This window comes from Pteronotus mesoamericanus, unplaced genomic scaffold (genome assembly GCF_021234165.1).
Source record: "Pteronotus mesoamericanus isolate MK-2021 breed Mesoamerican mustached bat unplaced genomic scaffold, CSHL_Meso_final contig_164, whole genome shotgun sequence".
Lineage (NCBI taxonomy): Eukaryota > Metazoa > Chordata > Mammalia > Chiroptera > Mormoopidae > Pteronotus > Pteronotus mesoamericanus.
In genome coordinates, this window is record NW_026555065.1 from 12,723,603 (window position 1) to 12,738,188 (window position 14,586).

The 14,586-nt window shown below is 33.3% G+C and overlaps 1 protein-coding gene across 2 annotated transcripts in view; it reads right to left on the minus strand.

Annotated features, from left to right (window-relative positions):
- UNC13C (unc-13 homolog C) overlaps window positions 1–14,586 on the minus strand; it is a 502,857-nt gene that overhangs the window by 134,223 nt on the left and 354,048 nt on the right. The gene's annotated exons all lie outside the window — the stretch shown is intronic.

Sequence of the window (14,586 nt, forward strand, 5' to 3'; positions counted from 1 at the left end):
AGCTATATATTAATATTTTCCTCTCTTCAGTGCTTAAAATATAACCTATAAATAATATAGGCAGTACTTTTTATTATTTTTACATAATTTTATACTTTGAGTTTTTTTTCTTTTATTCAAGAATAGAGAATTTGTTTATTTTAATTTTCAGCTAGGACCCATTTAAAAAATTAATTTCTAGTTCAGTGCATTTTGATCAGAGTATTTTTTCACAGTTTTACATAGTGGAATTTACTAATGCTTTCTTTGTGATCTAATGAATGATCACATATATAAGTAGTATTTATTTTTGTCAGAACATGTAACATTCATATACTGTTTTTCCTCTTGTGTCCATCTTTAGCATCTTTGTTTTAGTCTTGCTCACCATAAATTCTATAGGTGAGTTTCCTCAGTCATCTCTTGATGGATAAAGCTCTTCTGCTAGTAGTTTCCTCATGAAGGGCTTGTGGATATAAAATCCTTGGCTAACACTTTCCTCTCTTGAGTTTCTTCAAAATACTGCTTTACTGATGTTGCCTGATATATTTCTTGAGAAATCTCAGGCAACTTTTTTTTTGTGTCTAGAGACCCTTAGGATGTTTTCTTTATCTTTAAAATCCAATTTTACTAGGATCAGTTTTAGGATTACTAATTCTAGGTGAAATTTTTAGTATCAAGTAGGCCTGAGAACTTTTTCTTTGGTTTTTTAATAAAATTTTCCTTTATTATAGTTTTAAATGTAAGTCCATTTTTTGTTTTTGTTTTCCTTCTTCAGAGACTCCAATTACACATATTAGATTTTCTCTCCCTTCCTTCAATTTCAACGACTGTCTTTGACCATCTACACTTCTTCAGAGATCCCAGTTACACATACAGGGTGGGACAAAAGCAGGTTTACAATTGTTCATATGGAAAATAATAAATAATTAATAAACAATAATACAAGAATAAGCTGTGTTTTGCATACTCACAACTGTAAACCTACTTTTGCCCCACTGTATTAGAAGTTATCACTTGCTAGTACTGTTACATACTAACCTCTTACTCAGCTGGGGAGTCATGTTAATGAGTTCTTGTATTTCCTTATTAACTCTTACCCTAAACAAGCTATAATGCTGAGATCCCTATTTTTATGGTCAACCTTAGTGTTTACATTAGAGTTGAAATTCACCATTCGAAGGCCAAAAGAATTGGCTAAACAAACTATAAATACCACAATATATAATTAGTTATCTTCTCATGTATTCTTGGTGACTCAATATATATAGGTTAATTTGAAGATGAATAGTGTCATGAGTTAGTGCAATTCATTGGCAGTCTGGGAATGTACCCTCTTCCCTTCACTGACTCTTTAGTTGCTTCCTGTTGGTTCATTTATTTCTTCTTTCAAGATGAAGTACTACACAGACATTTTCCAAAAGCTGATAGCAATAGCATCAATACATGTTTAAATTTCATGATACTGAATGCTGCCACCAGATATGTACTATCAATTTAATATACAAAAAAATCTGTTGTATTATACAGAAAATTAGCATCCATTACCCTTGGAGAAAGACAATAAATAAAAATTTTAGTGAAGCACGTTATCATAGAAGTTATAAGATAGAGGGAAAATTAATGTTTGAATACCTTTTATTTTTCCCATGAAAGCATTTCACTTGTGAATCTTTAATACCTTTTCATAAGTCAAAAAAATACTCACTTTCCTTTTCTCTTAGCATTACATTAATTTACTCTAATTTTCTACTAAAATAATCTGACAAATTTATCTGAATTAGTGCTCTCTGTAATATGTAAGTGGTTGCTACTGAGAATCTAAGCTACTTACATGAAATTTTGATTAAAAGACTTTTATACTTAAGATATATCTTTTTTCTTGTTCTAACTGCAGCCACTATGGAATTTTCAAAAATATATTTAACTTATCTATGGTGAGTTTTTATCCACTGGGGAAAAAATAGATTTAATCCAAATTAGCACATCAATCTGGTGCCTTATTTATAATAATTAATAAATAACCACATTAATTGTAATGTTTATTTTTTAAAATGGAAAAATTATTAATCACTAAAATATCAATATAAACATAATTGGAAAATAGTTGTAAGACAGTTGATAGTTCAGAGGGAGCTTCTCTATTCCAGGAGGATTTCTTTCAAAAAGCTAATAAAAGGTGAACACACGAGCAGGAAAGTGGACAAGGGTAATTAATGGAAAAGGCAATACTTTACAGGAAAAGAAGATCAATTGTATTCATCATTAGAAAAAGAAAATTCAGCCCCAAAATACTGTTTTTCACAAAGGAAACTGATAAAGATTAAGCATATTGATAATACCTGGTGGTGTTAGGATACGAAGAAGCAGGCACTATCAAATATGCTTAAGGGGAACCTTCAGTAACACAGACTTACTGGAAATTACTATGATACTTGATTCCATAGCACACTGCTTCTTTCTCCTCACCATCATTCCAGTCATCAGTGTGTGTGTGTGTGTGTGTGTGTGTGTGTGTGTGTGTGTGTGAGAGAGAGAGAGAGAGAAAGAGAGATCTTACTAGCTATGTAATGGGCCTATTTAGTGCCCTAGTTCTTAGCCTCCGGCCTGCCCTTCTCATTTGGACTTGTCCTATATCCCATCACAGCCTTTCTATAGTCTTATTCTACATTACATAACTATTAACAAGGATATTCCCTCCAAAATCTTAGTTTCAAGAATTCTACTCTCTGAAAAGCATCATACTCTTTGGGTACTACCTTACTTCACTCCCTCTTGTATCCACTGAGACCCACAATTTCTCTAGAAATGAAGTACTTCATGGCTTTCCTTCTCTTTATCTAACCAAGAGTCTATGTATGGTTCATGACTGTAATCTGCCTTTTACATACACCCTTTACTTGGCCTCTCTTTGTCTTTGTCATATTTACCTTGCAAAAAAGCCAAGCCTGAGTAAATCCAATTCCTTATCTACTCTGTGCCTGTATCCCAGTGCCTCAACCTGACTGAAAAAAATACAAGCAAAATGGCTGTTATATGAAGTGATGATCACAAAGCTCAAAAGAGCCCTCAGTACTGACAGCAATTTCTGCATTTCACATTTCTACATTTCCCTAAGCACTTTATCTCCTATGCCAAGATTATTATTTCATACTAGTGTTCTTCTCTTGACAAATATCCAAGAATCCCTCTCCTCTTTTCACTTTCAATTGATCACTTAGATTCCATGTCTTACTACCACTTTTGTCAACCTGCCTTCTTCTAAAACCATATGCTTTGTTTCCCCTTCTGCTACTATGGCTGAACTATTCATACTACTATCTAAATCTAACCAGTCCACTTGTACACCGAATAGTACCAGATTTCTCCCACTCAAAGGCTTGGTTGTAGCAGTTCTGTGCTATATCTTCTGCCTCATCAGTTTTCTACTGTCAAACTGAACTATTCCCACAAACATAAAAGTCTATGACATTTCCTATTATTAAATGAATTTTAATCCTAAAATGAAGACCAAGGGATTAAAAATTAACATTACGCATATAAAAACCAAATTAGAGACCAAGAAAATATTTTGTGGGGTAACACTGGAGCTAAGAGGAACAACAAAGCTAGATTATGATTATATAATATAATAAATAAAAGTTAACTTTTTATTTTTAAATAAAAAATAAGTTAAAATAAAGTAACTTAAAGGAAAACACCTTAAGAAAAATATATGCAGCAGTCAATATAAAAATTAAAAGCTATTTTCTATAAAGAAGTCAGAGATTAAAAATTAAAAGTGTTCATTAAATTGAAGAACAATATTTGAAGGGGAAGGATATAAATTTAAAAATACAAGAAGTAAAATTAGCAACAAACAAAAAATGTTCATCTCCTTAGTTATGAAATAAATTCAAGGTGTAAACAAACAATGAGGTAACACTTTATAACTATTACAACAACAAACTTAAAGTCATTGCAGTATTCTATTCTGTCAATGGTGTGCTGAAATACGAATACTCATTCATCTTTGGTGATGTGCATTATGTTGAAAACTTTAGTACGTAATTTAGCAATGCATTTGAAGAAATATACAGTGTTAATCATCTTTGACTCAGTAATTCTACTGGAAATTTTCCCCAAGGACATAAATGAGATAAAGAAAAGCATAACAAAATAACGTTTTCATTATAGCATTATTTGTAATATTTTAAAGAATGGTAAGAGCGTGATTATCCCAAGATAGAGGGTACGTTAAAAAGCGAAAGTTTATGGATTTGGTGGGACATTATGCAACCATTAAAATGACTCAATCTCTGTATTAATATGCCAAAATCCACTCCAAAAGTGGAAAAATACAGAAGTGCACTTATGCTGTTATTACAATTATATACAATTTGTATGCATATGTAGGAGTAGAAAATGGAGTGGTATGATCATGGCTAATTTTTAAAATTTTATATATGTTATAATAATTGAATAAAAATAAGTTAAATAAATTAAAAATTATCAACAAAGGAACCAGTTTTTCATGTACTCTGAAACAGAGAAGTTCTGTTTCTATTTTATATATTTTAATTCAAACTTTAGATTACCTAGGCTAATGAAAAGTGGCAAAAGTTTGGGTTTATCCTTAATCCTGTTTCAGGAGTAGTAATATACCTACTCATTAATGGTGTTTTCATGAAGAATTAGGTATGTATTCAGTGCAAAGATATGGACTTAATGTTGTTATTAATAGAGCCCCACAAAAGTGTTTTACTTTTAGAACAATTGTAGTTACAGGAGGAAAGGGAAGAGGGAGGAAGAGGTGTTTTGAGTTTAGACAGATACCATGCAGAAGGAGAGAGGCAGTTTGAGAAGCTTGGTACCTATGAAGAAATCCATGGGAAAATGATGTCTGAACTAGTGCAGCTGTGAGTGGGGGTGAGAAGGGAAAAGAATGTACTTAAATGTGAGAATGATAGAGCTTTGACTCTGCAAATGAGGAGTAAGTGTGAGGAGAGAACTTAGATCTGAGGATGTGACGAGTTACTGGGCTCAGAGTGAGGCTGTCACATACAATGAGTAATGTAGGGAGGAAATCAGCTTTGAAAAAAAAGATAAATTCTTGATGTGCTTTGGGATTTACAGATAGTTCCCCACTATCAACCCTCTAGAGAGGTTAATTACAACTCACAGATACATAGATCAAAGCATTTCAAAAGATTAAGAAATTATACCTAGACATCAAATCAGAGATCATGTGACTTTATGACAAGGGTGTCAACATTAAGGCATATTCTATTTATCATTTTGGAGTGGAGAAGAAAAATCTCATTATATGAAACCAGGAACTTAGAAAGAGGACTCCTCATGTGGACTAGAGTAGAGGGATCAACCACACTTAAATCTACATTTTAAAAACATGCATACTTACAATCAGTGAGCACAAAGCCTTGGAAACAAGGGAACCGTATGTTTAAAACACAACTCTTTTGTAGACATTCCATTTTCTACCAGAAGAAAAGCAAAGAGATGGGTGTCTGTGTGTTGTGTGATCCCTTTCTATCTCTTAGAAGGAGAATTGGGGCAATTAGGAGACACTTTGGGGAATTATGGAGTATGTAAGGATTTTAGTCACTAACTTTATGCAGTTTAGAAGTTACTGTGGGATCATACCTGCTGGTTGGGTTATGTAACCTAAAAAGCTGGCTTGAGCTGGGCCAATAATGGGGTAATTTTTTTTATTTTTATGTTTTTGGTGGTGGTGGTGGTGAGGGGTGTCTATAGACTTTCTCTAAGAGTCAACTCCATTGAATATTTTGTTAAAAGATTAAACAGGTGATTGATTAAAATTTGCTTTACCTTATTTTCAATTATGAACTTACCTCTGCTAACCAGAGACATTTAGGAGTTTTACATAGTCAAAGAATATAAGATAGAAGATATAAGGGCATAAATGTAATTACTTTCACCATATACCTACAATGTAGCAATGCCTTGAGCTGCTTTGAAGTATCTCAGTCAAAAGTCAAAAACTGTTTTTAATTTCATAGGTTTCAAAAGTTGATTTTAATCATTATCCTATAACATGTACAATGTAATCTATACTGTACAGATTCTGGGATAAGGAGGTTCATACATCACAGCTGTGTTCTAATCACCTGTGCGACCTTGAGAAATCATTTAATGTTCTTTGTCACCAGTGTTCTTGTTGGGAATAGACAGTTGGACTAATTTGCCTACCTCTGATGTTCCTAAATTTTAACTGGCAATATTTTTCTCATAAAAAACTTCCCTATCACTGAATTTAACCATCGTCTGACTTCTGGGAAAATGGCCCAACTCTGGTGAAATGAAACATATGGGAGCCCGGAAAATACACAAACTATACAGATCCAGGGAGGGGAAGGCCTGTGATGTGAACAATCAAATCAATCATAGATAGACTCAGGTTTTATAATAAAAACACCAAATGTTTTGAGAATTATGAGTTTTATAAATTTTGGAGCATCTGTTGAGTGAGTTTTTTTGCAGCTTATGTAATAGATGCAGCAACAATATTTAGATGCTATTGAATATGTATGTCGAGCTTGACAGCTGGGAATTATTTCGTGACTAAAATATCATGAACATAATCAAATAGCTAAAGATGGACATGGATTCCCTCTTTTGGAACTTTCTGGGGACTTGCCAACACAGAAAATAGTTGAGGCTGAGTGGTAACCAGTGAGTGCAATTATCAAGTGGCAGCTAATTTTACAATGGGGAAAAAGCAGGTGTATGTATATGCACATGAACCTAATACTTTCACTACAGGCAGCCAAGAGAGAAATAGAGGTTTGTATAAATATTTATAATTAGTAGTTTAAAGAAAAAAAATTTCCATGCATTTATTGGTTTTTAAGCTTTTCATTGAAACAGATCTTCCCATCCCTTTTCAACTGGTTAACTCCTGTTTGTTCTTGATATCTCATCTCAAAAATCACTTCCTTGGGGAACACTTTTCTGAATTGCCTGACAAAAATAAAATGCCCTTCTCACATGTTCTTAAAACACAATATACTTGCCTTTTATAGCAGGTATCATAATCATTTTTACTTACATATTCATGAATATTTGACCAATACCTGTCTCCTTGACAAGACTCTAAACTCCATAAGGGTATCAATTCCCTCTTTTTGGTCCCAACTACCCACCACAATGCCTGACACAGAACAGATATTTAACTATAATTAGTTTATTAAATGGTCAAATAAATGAATAATTTTTTGTGAATATAAGGAATGCATTTTAATACAGATTTTAGATCAACTCACACCTTAATATTGTTGTAATAGACTTATAAAATGATTTTACAGAATGACTGGTACTTCCTAGTATTATAGTTATGGAGACCATATGGGCTGGATTCTTTTAAATTGCTTCAATTTCAAATATGTTGTTCTACTTTATATAGAAGTATTCTCTTACTTGTCAGACCATGTGTCCTGTCATTGTGGTTTGAAGATATAGTCAACATAACTATAACATACTTTGAAATTCCAGAATGTTATTTTACTAAACAAAGTAATTTGCATAATATAAAATCAACAGTGTTCAAAACTACTTCCTTAGTTGCAATCAACTCATATTATTGAATACCTAGATTGCAATACATATTTTAAGTAGATGTTTCATGAAATATGAATTTTACAAAAATGGTGAAACAACAAAAATTCATTTCATCAAACTTTATAGTTTCAAATAAATAAAACCAGGTGGATATACATTTTAAAGTAGTGGCATGCACTGACAAGATGAGATATTGCATATTTGACAACACATTAGATGGTTTAAATATTATGGAAAGAGGAGATAAGTTCTGAGAACTATCCTATAAAGAGAGAGGATAAGTATTGAATTCCAGGTAGGAAAAAAATCTTGTGATTTAGAAAAGTAAAACTGGCAAAGGTGGTCCCTCAAAATGGTGGCACAATATTCAAGGAGATATGAGACTTAAAAATTGTAATTATTCCAGAAAATTGTCTCATGTTATGAAGCTGAATGGAAACAGCTATATACATTACTTACGTACATAATTTAACAAAATCAAACATTAATCAAAATAAATCTCCAAATTTGATATTCTGTTTGCAGTAATTCTGGAAGTTCCTCCCTGAATAGTGAGGTAACAAATCACTTTGAAAAGACAGTGGGAAGTAAAAATGCCAATGTTACTACTTTGGGTGTTATCATCTGCCCAGGTTTTCTCTAAAGAGAGTGTGCCACATGGTTCATGATATGTGAAATTTCCCATGGGGAGAACTGAATCACTAAGTAGGCAAAATCTGTCCCAGCCCATGCTCCAGTTGTTCCCTCAGTTACATTAGCTATTGAATATAATTGCCAAACTCCAGAACCTCCCAGTGGAATAAATGAACGAAAGACTTCCATTACCCAGCAGGCTCATTTCATTCTGTTTCTTAAAATTCCTGAGATCGTATTTAGTGTAGTTACCAATCTCATAGGCTCCCTCTTCCATGTAGCAGAAGAAAATGTGATTTAAATTCACATGCAAATAGTTTTTATTCAGTTAGTACAAATTTAATCAAAATAACTTTTAAAAGCAATAGCAGAAGAAATATGGTTTGACAAGTTATTTAACCTTTGTATATTTAAAAATCTATTAATAATATTTAATGCTGATTTACTTTAGAGGATATTGAGAAGCTTGATAGGATAATTGAGTCTAAAAAATGTCTAAACATACATGAAAGGCATAATTCAATATGAAAGCATGCAAAGACTACTAATAATACAATTTTAACATTTTTTAATATTTTATCACAAGTGAACTAAAAAATTTTGTAAATGATTCCAGTTGGGTTTCGTTTTCAAATCCTAACCAAAATGTGTAAGACATTATCATAATTTGAACAATAAAAAACCTAAATGTAATAATTCTTTTTCACCCTAAGTGGAATAGGAGTTGATAAATCATAACTTAAAGGGTACAGATAGTTTATTTTTTTTCTAGTTCACAGAATAAGTGAATATGGAATCTGAAACTTCCACTCATCAAATAGTTCAACATACTATTAGATTAGACACAATTTTATGGTTAAATTAATGAAATGTCTAAGGATGAACCATACTCTAAAAGTTGAAGTGAAAATCAAACACACATTCCTATGTTTATTCTCTCAAATTACCTTATAGTTTTGGGGGGAAAAGTGTTTTAGTAACAAGTGTACATTTCAATATTTCATATATCTTTAAGAGATAAATACCATTTTTTATAACCTAAATAAATTTCAGTTTATCCAGAACTATATTATTCTTTATTTTCTGATACTTACTTCTAAAGTGACTTGACATATTTCTCTTTAGGCAAATAGAAATAAATTATAAAACACCAAAGCAATAACACTGTCAATACATTGATTTCAAAGTCTCAAAATTAATTTCCCATAATGATAAAGAATAAAAATTAGTGGATGATAAAATCTGAAATTAATGAACTTGTTTTGAATTCAACTAAGGAAATAAACTTTTTATAGTTATAAGTGAATAAATATTCACAAACAATATTGGTGCTATTTATAACGGAAACTATCTACCTGTATTATGCTCTACAAGAATAAATTTGATAAAGAGAGACAATGGCAAAATTACATGTTATAGTTATAATTTTAAGCCTAAATGTAACTATATGTTCCCATATTTACTTACATGGAAACATATTTTATGGTTCATGAAAAATAACTTGTGTATTGAGATAAATAATGGACAATGTGTTAAGATTATAAATCACTATGTTTTTTAAAAAGTAAAAAGATGGAAATATGGAAGTTTATAAAAGAATTTCAGAGATTTCTATATTCCTTCTTTCATCATAAAACTTAAAAGTATCTATATACTGTTTATAAATCACTTTATAAAACAGATTTATTGAGATGTAATTATATAACACAAAGTTCAACTAAATGTCCACAATTCAGTGGAGGAAGGGGTACAGGGAGTAGCTGCTAATGGGTACAATATTTTGCAATGATGATAATATTTTAGACTGTGATAATGGTTGCACAGCCCTGTAAATACACTAAAGCACTTTGAATGTTTTCTTATTTCATGCTCACAAAAGCCTTTAAGAGCCTAGACTCTAGGAAAGAATGGCATTCATACACAAGAAACTTTAAGAGATTTTAAGACCTGGGATGCAGGCAGCCAAACAAAAAGAAGAAAGCATGTGACTGAAGAACTGTTAACTGTTACCCATTGAGTACCCCTCAAGATTAACAATGAAAATAATTCTTTGACATTATTTTCAGTTTTTGAAATATATTTAAAAATCTAATATGCATTTAGGCTAAAAAAAACCACAATACAGATTATGTGCAAAAAAGAAAAAAACATTCCTGGTCTTCCATTCCTTGTTATAATCCTGAACACCTCAAGACAATAGAGAAATGGCCACAGAGTTCTACAAACGAGTATGACCCCCCAAATTATATACATGGCCAAGTTGTCATTCAAGTGCAACAGAGAGACATTTTCAGACACATTGGGGCTTAGATTATATAGCCATGTATGCAAAAGTTGTCCCAGAATTGTATTCCCATTTTCCATAGGGCTCCATGCAAAGGCAACTGATCCAGACCAGCTTCTGAGGAGATGGAGAAATTCTCCTGAATGGTATCAATAAGAGGGACTACAATTGAGAAAAGAATAACCATATGTTCCAGGCCTCTTTTGTATTTGGGTCTATTAGGATCTCTCATGCTTCGTTGTACCTCTACGTTTTTCTTATGAGCAGCACAAGATGATATGATACTTCCTCAGTCTCATACCTGAGTTGTGAATCTCCTATGTTTGGAATTTTCCTGCTTGCAAATGCCTTACTACTGGTTGCCTCTCTTTGCCTCTGCAGAATCTTCACATTTTCCTCTACCCCCAGCACCTTGTGTCCAGTTTTCATTCTCTTTACTTTTTGCATTTGTGTCCTCTAAGCCAGAGCAGTGGTTCTTGGCCTTGGTGTTGTGGTCCCAGGTCATTCACACAATGAATTGTGAGGTGTACCACAATGAAGTTTTTAGTCATGATAGTGATGGCACTAAATTTTGAAGACAACTTACTTTCCTCTTAAAATAATAAACTATATCATAATGCCACTCATACTCTCACATGCTGAAGTGGTTTCTGCTGGGAGAGAAAGAGCTGGAATTGCCTGTAGCACATGGCATGTGTGCAGTGTGTCAGCCTTGGCTCTAGTTGGGCCCATTGTGATATCAGGATTAGCATTTTGAAGCATTCCTAAAGAACTCTTCCAATGACTAGTAATGCATCGTGCACTGAAGAGCCTTGGGGAAATGATAGAGAGGGCTGCCAGCCCAAAGCACAGCACAATGTACTCAACTTTCCCATTAAATATTTTTGTTCTCTTTCCGAAGTGTCCCCCATGTTCCAGCATGCTCTGTTCTGTCTGGCATCCAACAGTCATCAGGTAGAACTTCTCTGTCTTTGTCTTTCACTAAGCTAAAAATTCCCACATCTTATGCCTTCATTCAGCTATTTTTGCTATCTCAAATATCCCATTGTTATGTGATTGGTATGAATCTGAGGTTTCATGACAACACAGTCACAAGTAGTTTCTTAAAAGAGTAAAACATATGTGCATGTTTTCCGTCATGCTTGCAGAGCTCTGGTCTAAAGCATAAAGGGACTTTACATAGCGCCTTTCCCCTTCCCCTTAGGTTATAACCAGGTCACAATTCTACATAACATTCATAGGCTATATGATGGGCAATTACCTGGCAAAAAAACCATCTGAAGTCATTCTTTCAGTGTTTTCCTTGGAGGTCTTAAACAAACAAACAAACAAACAAAAATGGCAAAATGGTTCACTGGGTTCCTTATTAGAAGAAAGTTTCTAGAAAGCTGATTTTATGCCAATTTTATCTCCTTTCCAGAGCCTAGAGTTCCTTTGATGCTCAAATGATATCACTGAGTAGGTATTAACATTCTCCAAAGATAAAGATTCTTGACCAAAATATTAACCCTCCAAAAAATTGATTTCTTTTTTTTTGTATTCTTTTGTTCCAGTTCTATATCTGCATGCATTGCTGCATTGTGATTGATTTGATTTGATATAATGAAATTGAATCTACAAGTTCCACACTTAAAGCCAAGTCGTTTAGATAATGTTCATATACTCCATTAATTCATTTTGTTTTCTTTAACATCAACCAGGGCCACTGTAGCAATTAGCATCTAAAGCCATGATATTTAAATATTTTTATTTGCTGTTTATATTGAGTTTTTCTAAACATATTTTAGCAATTACTTTCAATTTGTTATTTTTTTCTAAATTTTTTCCCCCATAAGAAGTCTTAAGGAAAAAAAAATCAAACAAGGTTTTATACTTTCTTTTTTATCTTTTCATTTCTTCCTCTATCTTTTCCCTGATGAGACAGGGCTGAAAGATTAATAGCGGTAGATCAATAGAGGAAAAAAAGAAGAGCTTTATACTGTTCATGTAAATGATAATTTACTATGTTATGATATTGACATATGCATAGTCATTCCTTTGTTTTCAGTAAATGCCAACTTTATTCTTAATTGCATTCTTACTACCCTTTTTTTCCTGGCAATTATGACCTACTACAGACTTCCATATCAAATGCTTCCTTTTAGTATCTTGCCCAAGAGATGTGGTAGTTGGCCAGGAATGTCTTAATTAGTCTTAAGAGAAAAAATTATACTTAAATATAACATTTTCATTATAGATACTTAAAGAGCTAGGCACACAAAAACAGGCTCCAAATCAAGTCAAATTCCTAAATATTATTATAGAAATTATGTATATGGTCTGTAGGTATTGGCAAATTTATGAATGTGTAGATATGTCTGTATATTCTTTTGTGGTATTCAAGGCTTACTGCATAGTATATCTCTGAATGCTTCAAAGATTATTGTTTGTCTATCAACCATGTTCTAGGAGTGAGGATTCAATCGTAAATGGGATTATAAGGTTTCTGATGCCATTCATTTTTAAGTTTAAGGGCAGTATTTTTAAATGGCTGGTCCCAGCTCATCGATGGATCATGAAATCAATTTAGTGATTTTTAACCAGAATTTAAATATATAAATATAAAATTGAAAAAAATAAGATAAGAAATAAATTTCCAGAGTTTTTTTTACCTCTATCCTTGTCAAGAATCCATATTTCATAAAAGTTTGGTTTTGTGTATGTCTGTGTGTACATGTCTACTGTGTCTGTAAAAATGTACATTTTTCTTGGGATTGTGACCCAAACACTTTTTACAAACAATATTATAAGAGAAAGAGAAAACATTGGTAAACAAGTGAACAACTAACTAGGCTAAATGAAATGGTGATGATACATCAAGCGTTCGCAGAGAAGAGGGTGTGGTGGCAGTGCAGTGAGCGATGGGGTCATCAGGGTGTGTTATGAAGAGAGAGGACGTGGGAACTGAGATTTGTGGGATGGCGGAGAACCCGCTATGCAGAGGAGGACAGAGCTTTCTAGGTGGAAGGAAGAGCAAGTGTGAATGCCCTGGGGTGGAAAAAAATTTGGCCCAACTAAGGAACAAGCATGAGGGCAGTGTGCCTAGAGATAAAGGAGGAGAAAAGAGAATGTGATGAAGTTGGAGGAATGAGTAGAACCTAGACTACATATTGCAAGATGAGCCATAGTAAAAAAATGGATTTTGGTTTATTGAAAGGAAAATAAGTTTTGAAACTTTTATAAGCCAAAGCATGTCTTGATCAAAATTATATTTGTGCAGGTTGGCCTGGATGCTGATGACAATGGATCATAGGAAACAAAATTAGAAATGTGCAAACTATCTGAGCGGCTGTTATAGCTATCACAGCAAAGGAGAATGCTGCTGGAACTAGTTGGAGGTAGTGGAGATGGAGAAAAAGATATAATGCCAGACATGTTTTGGAGATGGAACAGGCAGCATTTATTTATGAATTTGCATGTCTTACATGACTGAGGATGATGAAACAGTAAGAGAAATAAAAGATTAAAAATAGTATTACCACTAAACACTGTACAAATAGTAACTTTTTTTTATTTTAATAGAAAAGACCAAGATAGGAAGAGGGTTCAGATGGGGAAGTTTTAATTCTAGAGGTTCATTTTCAACGTTTGTCTAACATATATTTTTCATCCATAACACTAATTAAATTTAGAATTTTATATTTATTTTTGTAATTATTTGCTTATTATAGAGTGTTGGAGGGAGTGACACGTTGTGGGGAGCATGGGGCTCCTGGATCTGACGGTTCCTGCCTGGAGCCAGCTAAGGAGGGAGCAGGGCTCTGAATCCTGCAGAACCCATCCCAGGTTGTCACAGATGGGGGAATAAGCACGAGTTGTCACCAACACTTCTCTGTTTGCTAGGAAAGGGGACATGCCTCTTCCCTCTAGTGGAGAAGGCCCTGAGCCCCCATGTCCAAAGGCTTTTATTGAGAACCATATGCGCAAGGGTATACAAGAAAGCTTATCAATCAGTGTCAAAAGGCTACGTTTCCAGAAAACAAATAGAGATCATGGAAAACAATTGGAGGAACACAAGAGCTCTCCCTCAGGTCAGAGTCTATGAATAATGTAAATCTCCTTCCCAGTATGAG